Source organism: Rhineura floridana, chromosome 2 (genome assembly GCF_030035675.1).
Source record: "Rhineura floridana isolate rRhiFlo1 chromosome 2, rRhiFlo1.hap2, whole genome shotgun sequence".
In the NCBI taxonomy this organism is placed as follows: Eukaryota; Metazoa; Chordata; class Lepidosauria; order Squamata; family Rhineuridae; genus Rhineura; species Rhineura floridana.
In genome coordinates, this window is record NC_084481.1 from 6377125 (window position 1) to 6387417 (window position 10293).

Consider the following 10293-nt stretch of genomic DNA (forward strand, 5'->3'; position numbering starts at 1 on the left):
GCCCTCCTCCATGCTCTTCCAAGCACAATCATCTTTTAACCGTCTTTTAATTCTTTGTCATTCTTGCGCAGCTGCTCATTCTTATAAATGCATTCCTGCATAATGAAATGTAAGTTCAGCATAGAAAAGAAGTATGTTATTTCCTGTGGTTGTAGCCAGTTGTAGTCATTTTTAATTTCTCAGGATGGATTACAAAACTGTACAGATTTACAAAACAAGTATCTTGTTTCTCCCAAGGAAGAGCATTTATTAAACCAAGCACATTATATAGAAGAGTGAAGGAGAAATCTCAATGTGTGGTAGAATTTCCTATCTATCTTAGTTGCATAAATGTATGTCTTCACTACTCGAAGGTGCTAAGCCCTGTGGTAATAAGGCAGCTGGGATTGCCAGCTGCCTCAAGCCCAGGAAAGCATTGGTTCTTCTGCTTCTTGGATATAGTGTTGCCACGTTTGAGGCTTAGACCCTGAGAGGAGACAGAACCTGGGAGCAAGCTGGTAGAGCTGAGTGACCAGAGCAGAAGGTGTCACTTGACAAAGCATGAACAGAGCCTGATGGTGACCAGAGATGGGTGAGCTCTCCAAAGCTCATCTTGGATTAACCAGGAAATGATACTTGTTCTTTCTCATGGTAGCCCTCAGACCTTTCCTCCCCGTAATGAATCCCCAGGCTTTGCAACCCAACATGCTGTTCACCAAGGCAGCAGAACAATAAAGAGGGAAGATGGGTGGGAAGGGAAAAACCCACATGCCTGCTCCTGTTCCCATTGCTAACACTTGCCAGGGAAAGGAGCGGGGAAGGGGTTGTGGACCAATATGAGGCCTTTGGGGGGATAGTTAGTTGATTTGAGGAAGAAAAGAATTTGGGTGGGAAGTTAAAATCTTGTCTCTCCTTTGGGATGGACTTTGATCAGCCCGCCCAAGTTCTTTTCTGAGCCTGAGACAGGAGTAGTTCATTGGCAACTCTAGTGTGACAGATGGATCAGGAGTGGAACCTGATGGATTTGGGAGTGGCGCTAATATCTAAATCTCTGAAGCCAAATATAGCCTATTGCCGCCTGATGCTGGCCTCTTACCCTGAGGTTTTACTTCTTCACCTAGAGAGCCTGGGAAGAAAATCCTGAAATCTGGGATCTATCTTGGGTACTACCTGCAGCAATCTGCCACCTTTAGGAGAGAGTTAAAACAAACACTCTCTATAGCTTAGTTACAGGACACAGTTTATCTGCACACAGGGTGATCCTCATTTTTCATGGTGTGCCATAGCTGCATTCCCTTAGCTATTTGTGCATTAGACTGTCACAATCCAAGAATCCCAGCAATCTGCTCAACCCAGCAAGCAATTAGATGAGAGGTGGGGACCCTCCAGCCTATGGGACAAACTTGGCTCCCAATGTGGCCCACAAGGCCATTCCCCCAATTCCCTCCATTTCACCCACCAGGCTGTTTGAGCAACTGTCCGGAGTACCCAGCCCTTTATTCTAGCTGTGCCTGAAAGCAGATCACAGATAAAGATACATCCATAAATGTAACGGCACCTGTTTGATTGGTCATCTGTTTCATTTGCTAGTTTTTATAAGTTCTAAAACTCGGACTGCACAAATATTATACATCACTTAATTGTAAATAAAACTTCTAAGTGCTTCACGAAGAAGTTAAATATACCTTAAAACTGGGGGGAAAACAAAGTTAAAAACAAGTTTTTTAAAAAATAAAATATGGTTAAAATCAGCTAAAATATACATTGTAAGCTAAAATTACAGATTAAAATACATGTCAATTTTACATGTCTGGGTAGGCTTGCCTGAACAGAAAAGTTTTTAGCAGGTGCCAAAAAGTATCCAGGGAAGGCACCTGCCTGATGTCAATATGAGAGGTAGTCATCCATACAGACCAGAATATGGCTTCAGTGCTGACTGCAGATGAAGCAGGAACAGTAACCAGTTTTCTTTTTCTTTCTTATTTTCAGCATAGATGTTCGCAAAGACCATACACTCCAGTTGTAACTAAAGAAGACTTAAGGGATGTGGAGATCCAGAAAACAGACATCCACTTCCAAATGAAAACTTCGGTGAGTTGGCTCTGATGGGATTCTTCCGTTTCTGAATGTGGTTAGTAGAGATATACGAATATGCCTCAATCTGTTCCGATATTTATTCGCACTTTCATCACGTATTTTCTGTTTTGTTGCAATTGGTTTATTTTGCACAAGTCTGTGTTCCATTTTGTTGTGGACTCATGCAGAATATTTTTAAAAATATTTTAATGTTTGTTTACATACCACACAACAGGCGTACGTATCTCACCTGTCAACAGATATTTAGAAATAATTAACTTCCCTGTATTTTCCCTTTCAAAGTTAATGAATTTCCAGAGGGGTAGCCCTCTTAGTCTTTTGTAGCAAAAACAACGAAGACCCTTTTGATTCTTTAAAGATAAAATCAATGAAGTGGCTAATGGTTCACCACAAAGCCATCTATGGCTGCAAACCTATCTTTGGCTATGCATAAGTCCCATTGAATTCAATGGGGCTTACTCCCATGTAAATTGGGTTAGGATTGCAGCTGCTCTCATTACCTTGATTTCCCAGTTCAGGACAATCTTGTCATTGTATCTCATATCTCTCATTCAGGCATCAAGGAGGGAAAGTTTAACAGTTGAAATATAGGCTGAGAAAAATGGAGGGAGGGGGAGGAACGGAATTTTAAATTAAATTTTACTTTTAAAATGAAGATTTAGGGTGGTCACAAATGAGCAGTCAAATCCAGATGGTTCTCCTCAGCTTGACAGAGAGCCTAGGACTTTAGCTGAGGAGCACAGATAAAATCCACAGGTAACAAAAGAGATCACTTATTTCCATGTGAAAAGAACAATAATGAGCTATGTATTCTATTTTATTTTTTTTAAATCACAATAGGAAGCAGATTAAGGCTGAAATCCTAACATCCCTTCCCTGGAAGTAAGCCTCATTGAATTGAATGGGATTTCCTTCTGAGTTAACATGGTTTGGATTGCAGTCTTAGTGTTATATACGTTGCCTTTGGCAAACAAAAAAAAACACTTCAAAAAAAGAAAAGAGACACCTGAATACATAAATGAATATGTAAATAATAGCAAAGCAATTTACATATCTTTTTACATATACTCTTTTGAGCATTTTTTTTTAAAGAGGTTGTAGTAGAGGACAAAAGTGAAAACCTTCATAACAAGAGACCATGCCGCAATGGGGGTTGAATGGGTGGATGGAAAGAAATATGCTTGATAGTCTATTTTCAACAGATTCTTCTGGCTGTGGTACTCAGGCCCACCTGAAGGTGGCCCAATCCCCAGTGGTGGGTAGGACTGGCATAAAGCATGAGTGGGCCCTTGGGCAGCAGAATGCTGTGGGCCCAGGTCATTGTCATTGCAATGCTCCCCAACACCACCATCCCCAGTAGCTGGCATGGGCTTAAATAGGCTCGGCAGCCCTACCTACCACATCACCATACTGGCATGCACATGTCTGCCATCACCCAAGATAGCAGCAGGGACATCAGTGAGGCAATGGCAGGCATGCATGCACTAGGAGGGGTGGCTGCCAGGTTTATTTAAGCCAACACCAGCAGCTTAGGGGGGAGGGTTGCCTGATAGGGTGGAGCTCCCACAAATCATACCTTATGACCTGAAGCTGCCGTGGGTCACAGAACAGGAGCACCAGTCCCAGTCTAAGCAGAGGCCCTTCTGGCTGCAGGGGCCTTTGGTTGCTCAGGAAGAGAAAACTGAAAGCAAAAACACTTTGTAATTACACTGGGGGGGTGGCAATTCTGTGAAGTTAAATCTCTTTATACAGGCTCAAACGCTTCCCCGTAGCCTCTCTGGCCAACTTTTCCTATCTCCAGAGATCTTTTACCCTCATGTGTTTTCTCATGAGTACCAAAAGGAAATATTGCCCCCTTCCTTGCGTATTCATACACAAAGGGACTAGTCCATACATCAACATTTTTTAAAAGCGCTACAACATTTCTTAAAGAATAAAGAGGGCTTATACCTACTCGTTTTACATTATTTCTAGCTGAATTTGGATAGCATAAGGTGAGAGTGCTTCTACTGGGAGGAAGGGTGTAAATATAAATTAAAAATAAATAAATAAATAAATAAAAATAATGTTGCATCCTTCCAATGCAAATATTTTATTTACTGCAAGAATGATGCAGTTTGCAAACATTTCACTGGATTATGTTTGGAAATTCCAGACTGATCCTTGCAACAGAGAAATACTTTAATGAGAAGATAATCCCAATATGTTGTTTTTATAATGCTGTAATCAGAGCTTGGAAAAGTTACTTTTTAAAACTACAACTCCCATCAGCCCCAGCCAGCATGGCCACTGGATTGGGCTGATGGGAGTTGTAGTTCAAAAAAGTAACTTTTCCAAGCTCTGGCTGTAATGCATAACTACATCATTCTCTTGTTGCTACAGAAGAATAGTCTTTTGACTGAGCTAGCTGAGTTTGACACTTAAGAAGAAATAGGAAAGGCATGAAATTATGTAACCTGCCCTTAAACCATTCAACGGTGGCTTCTTGTGCTTTCACAAATTGTGAAACTGCACCTGCACAAGGCCAGCACCAGGCATGAGAGGGCTCTCAGGTACTAATGCACACCCACATGCAGCCAGTGTGGGCTTAAATAGGCCCAGCTGCTCTGTCTCCTGCATTGTCACGTCAACACATTAGCCCTCTGCATGCACACGCCTTTGCATGTGGTGACGTGACAACACAGGAGGCAGGGTGGTGGGTCTATTTAATCCCATGCTAGCTGCATTAGGAGGTGTTGTCTTGGAGGGTAAAATGCCATTATCCGTGCTGGCGTTGGGTCGCGGGGTATGATTTGCAGCCTGGGGTGAAGGGTTGACTTGTGCTGCAAATGACCCATGACCCAACATGGATTGTGGAGCGGGAACTCCACCCTCCCAAGGGCTCTTCTGAGCGCCAGGGGCCCACGGGGCCATGCCCTACCTGGTTGCCCACTGGCACTGGGAATGGACCTGCACAACTAGTGTATATCTGAAATGCAGAAGAGTTCCTTCGTAGTCTTGGCAAAGGTTGCTTTCACACATCCAAGACTGGGCTTTGAATTAGCCCTATATTAATGCAGATCAAGCTGTTTTACAACATGTTGAAGCAGCAAACCCAGCATGAAACTGTCAGGAGGTGCTGAGGAGAAGGCTCCAACTTCTCTGAAGGAGCAGTGAGGGGGAGGGGGAAATTAATACATCTAACACAGCAGTTGTTGTTTTGTTTTGTTTTGGTGTACAAAACTTTTTTCTCTCCTAGCTAATATATAAAAGCATACAGAGGATTATTTACTCAGAATTGGTTTAATAGGAGAGTAAAGTCAGCATTCATGGTGTATATGCTTTTGGAATGAAAAATCAAAATGTAGGATTAATAAATTCCAACCTTTTCTTTGCATCACTAAATAGCAATCTTTGCAAGTCTTTAAAGGCAACTAGTGATCTGTAAAATAGTGACATTTGAAGATGGGGGTGAAAATTGTATGGCATTTGGCAGACTGTTAATAGTGCTTTAGTTAATATTGGCTTCTGATAAAATACACTGAAAGTAGGTAAATTGTGCATTGTTAAAACAGGGACTGCACAAAGTAGATGCTTAAATGCATCTTATAGCAGTTTTCCCTCTTCCTATGTAAATATACAGTAATTTCCAGTAATGCCCAAAAAAATATTTCATGGGAGAAAGAATACAGTTTAGCTTGTTTGCATGCATCCAGTAACAAAGAGATTCTAAATTTGGAATGTTTGCTACTAAAACAGCATGTTGAACAAATGAGAAATGTATCATAACTTCGTAATTAAAATTTTAATTTAAAAAAAGTTGAAATGATGTGTTTGAAATTTGACACCAGTACTTCAAAAATAATAATAATCTGTCTAACGTGTCTTAGTGAGTTTGAGGGGGCTTTCTTATGTGCACCTTAAGTCTTAACTTGTGATGATGAATTGTACAGCAATATTGTTATTAAGAAAATCATCTTTCTCCCCCTAAAATTCTTATATGAAAGAGCATTTATAAGTAGGAATGTTGACACTAATTCAGATGAGGAGAATAGAGATTTCTTTTCTTTTCTCCAAACAAATTGAGACTTATTTCCCCATGTGCATTTCAGCTGTGCGAGTCCTGCAGTTGGAGAGAAATAAATTTACATTAAAATATAGATATACTATATACAGGTACATATTCCTAGTTGTACCATTGCTCTGTTCGACATTTGGGGATTAACAACCCAATGTTCTATTGAAAAAAAATCTTCACTTTTAGTATTTATTAAAATAAAAATGAAATTATCCTCCCTCCTTTTCAAAAAGGAAAGCCTGAAACGCTGTCATATTACATTTCCTTTCTGGAATCAAAGAAATGACCTTCATAGCTCACTTGAGGTCCCATCTTTTTAGAGTTATGGCCCATTCCCTTGTTAGTGATAATAAACTGCATTGCATTTCAATTCACAGTGATGTAGACTATCTACATAATGCCAAGTATGATTTTTTTTAAAAAAAAATGTGAAAGGTCAGCACATTATTCTCTGTGTGTTTTATTAAAAAGGATATAACATAACTAGTTCAAATCATTTCATAGATGATATATGACTTTGTGATAAATGATGTGGGTTCTTTTTAGTAGCATTTATACGTTTTGCACATTAGCTTGGAAAATTATTAAACTATATGTCAAGGCTACCAGATGTTCAGTAGACAGAACTATCCTGGTCACAAATTGAAGTGAACCCAAGAACACTTTGCTCTTTAGCTTGAGGGCATGAATGTTCCTATTGTAGGAGCCATTGAAATATTACCCTAGCTATGTGGAAGCTTCCTTTCTGTGAGCAGATCCCAAATTGTCAGAGGAGGTGATAATTCTATGGGAAATACCCATGTGACATGCCCTCACCCATCTTTCTCAGTTGCACAGCAGGCACTCACAGAAAAAGGGTTCCCACACAACTAAGGACTTTACCTTGACGGCTCAAATTGTGAAGGGCTGCATGATCCTAATGGCATGTTGAGTATTACAACCTCCAAGAAGATTCTAACTATGTTCAGCTGAACATGGTTAGCATATCCCTGGATTCCTTTGTGCTCAATGCACTAAATGTCGGGAGACAAGGCCAACACTCATAGGGATGTTGGAGATTAAGTGTCACATGCACCCTTACACAGTTTAGGCGCACACATATTCTTTTTTTAATGAAATGCATCACAAACATTCATAGAACTAATTGCTTTTCTATACAAACCTCTTCTATATTTCCAGTTAAACAATAAGACCTAATCATTTAAATAGTCCAGTTGTCTGATTAATAAAAACCACAGTATGGTATTACTAAGGACAGAAGATCCCATTCATATTAATGTAGATTCTGTGCCTTTAAAATAATTCTCTGGAAACCTTTTACCTTCTTTCTGCACTATTGGCCTATACGACAGGCCTTAATTAGCACAGATTTTTCACGTTCATGGATAGATTGAAAATTTGGAAGCACTTAATGAGAAAGGTCTATTACCTTGACCAGGCTAAAATTACAGTTAGAGGACATTTGCTTGCGCTCCAAAGGCTGATTGCATACAAATATTTGAATATTAACATACTGCATGCAATATATATTTGAAAACATGTGATCTTTACAATGCTGGGCCAGATGCTCAGCATCACTGAAACTTTCAGATTACACCAGAAATATTATGATGAATGGTGGCAATAATCTAATACCAAACAAAAATTAATTTAAATATACCTTAGAATAGTGGGAATGCCCATAGGAAGATGTTACATCATGGCATCCTCTTATAGGCAGTTTGGGGAAAGTATGTGTGGCCGGGAGGCTGCCTGAAGAGCATAAAAGAGTAATGGAATTTTTTTTTTTAAGAACTAAGAATGGTGAAGGATTCTTATTTATTTATTAGAAAAAATCCACAGGCTGCCTTCCAGCCAACCATAGTCCATAAAATGCCTGTGAGAGGATGTCATGTTGTTCTGTCTTCCCATGGGCATTCCAGCAAGTGTGGGAAGCTACACCACTCAGCCACTTCATAATGTTAATAAGGTAAGAGCAAGAATGTGCAAAGCTCCATGACCCATCCTCCTTGAAGGTTTCACATCACACTTTGTTTTTCATGGCAATTCACACACACACACACACAGAGGGGGGGCAGCAAAAATGCTAGCAGAAAATATCAGCTTGGTCAGTGTTGCCTTAGATTTGTCCATTCTAGCTCCATATTGTTAATTCTGAGTGACAGAACAGAAGCTTTCTAGGGTCTCAGGTTTTCCACCACCTGTTAGCTGCTCTTTTTAACTGGAGATACCAGGAACTGAACATAGGACTTCCTGCAGGCAAAACATATGCTCTTCCACCAAATTATGGCCCTTCTCCAACAGCTTGGCTATTGCAGCAACCTCAAAGAGGCTGAATTCTACCTAGGCTGCCCGGGTAGCACGTTTGTTGCCTGATCCCACCTGAACATAACAGAGAACTCTAGCCAACTGTGCAACCAGACTAGATTCCCTGCATTAATAATAAAATGTCAGTCTCCAATCATTCAATATTCTGTACATTAAAATATAGCTACATAATAAAGTTTTAATTGCAAATGAACATCATAGAGAAATCTATCCCTTCACAACTGTTCCTAAGGGGGTTGGTTTGGACAGTCATTGACCTTGCTCTCCAACTGTTTTGTTAGCAGCCTAGAATGCCATATTTTAAGAGCCCTGCCCAAAACTCCACCCCCCAAATATTGGAATTTTGAGGAAATCTTGTCTTTCTCTCCAGCCTTGCCTCTCCCCACCCCCACCCCCCACATTATACATGAATGTGGCAGCTAAAGCCCATTATAGGTATTACAAATCAAATAGCTAGCAGGGTTGTATGTAGAGTCAGTTATATATGTCCAATAAGTTATGATGATACCCATTTCATTATGGGAATGCTAAAAGTATAACCATCATATAACTTACAGTACTGTGAACTGAGACCAAAAAAATACAGGTAAAATGCATCCTCTTAAATGAAACTTTCCCCTTCTGACCTTCCTCGCCAAAGTATTAAATGCAAATTAGATGTGTTTACATTTCAAATGTAATACATCTCAAGCTGTGATTTATTAAAGTTGAAATGTTTAGGTAAAAAACGTCAGATGAATTCCAGTCCCAGATTGGATCATGAAAATCACTTCAGGCCATATTTCTGCATCACATTACCGAGTTACTGTGCCTCTGAACATTGGGATTCCATTGGTAACTCCCATGGCTTAGCAAGAACCCCTTCCTAAGCCTATCCCCTCTGAATTTGCCTAACCCTAAATTAGTGTTTGTTGTGTTTAGGAAGCAAAAAGAATGCGGGAGCTACAGTGGAGGCAGGACAAATATTTTCCTAAATCTGAAGAAGATGTAGTTTCGGAAGAACATCGTTTTAGACCCCCAGCAGGTAGAGTATCACCTTGTATCAGCTTATGTTTCAGGCAGACAGTGCCAGTAAGGAGTACACCACAGGGCAGCTGAGAATTGCACTTAAAAGTCAAGCCTGATTGTTGGTGATGCAATTAGTGGTCATTGTTTCCATCTTGATTTGCTGTCTTCACCACCACCACTACATTGACATAGAAGGCAAGTGGAGATCACCTTGAGACGCATGAACTAGGATGTGAAAAACTATGTCGGGAATAGGGCCACAGTCCCACAACAAGAAGGGCAGCCCACATTCACCAGTTCTGTTCTTCCACCAGACGCACAGCTCTGTGTATGATGGCTGATGTCCAAGCACGTGCAGAAGAGGATGTCCTGACAGAGTTATTATTCCTAGCACCCTTAACAAACTACAGTTCCCAAGATTCTTTGCAGGAAGCCATGATTGTTAAAGAGGTATAAGAGTGCTTTAAATGTATTATGTAGATGTGACAGACTCCAGAGGTCTGGGTGAGAGATGTCCAGAATACCAATAGGAGCTTTTTTAAAAATGCTTTAAATGTATGGTGTGGATGTGACTGAGGTTTCTCTTAGTTCTTCCCTTATTTCAGCTTGATCTGCTCACATCTATCCAGCACTCTGCCTGCCAAAATCTCATCAGTCTCATCACTCTGATCATGTGACTGCCCTCCTTAAATTCTCTCCACTGGCTTCCTGTCTGCTCCCAGGACTGCCACAAGTTCTTTGTTCTTACTTTCAAAGCCCCCCACGGCCTTTGCTGCCCCTTATATCTCCGCACTTCAATCTTGATATTCCTGCTTGTGACCCTT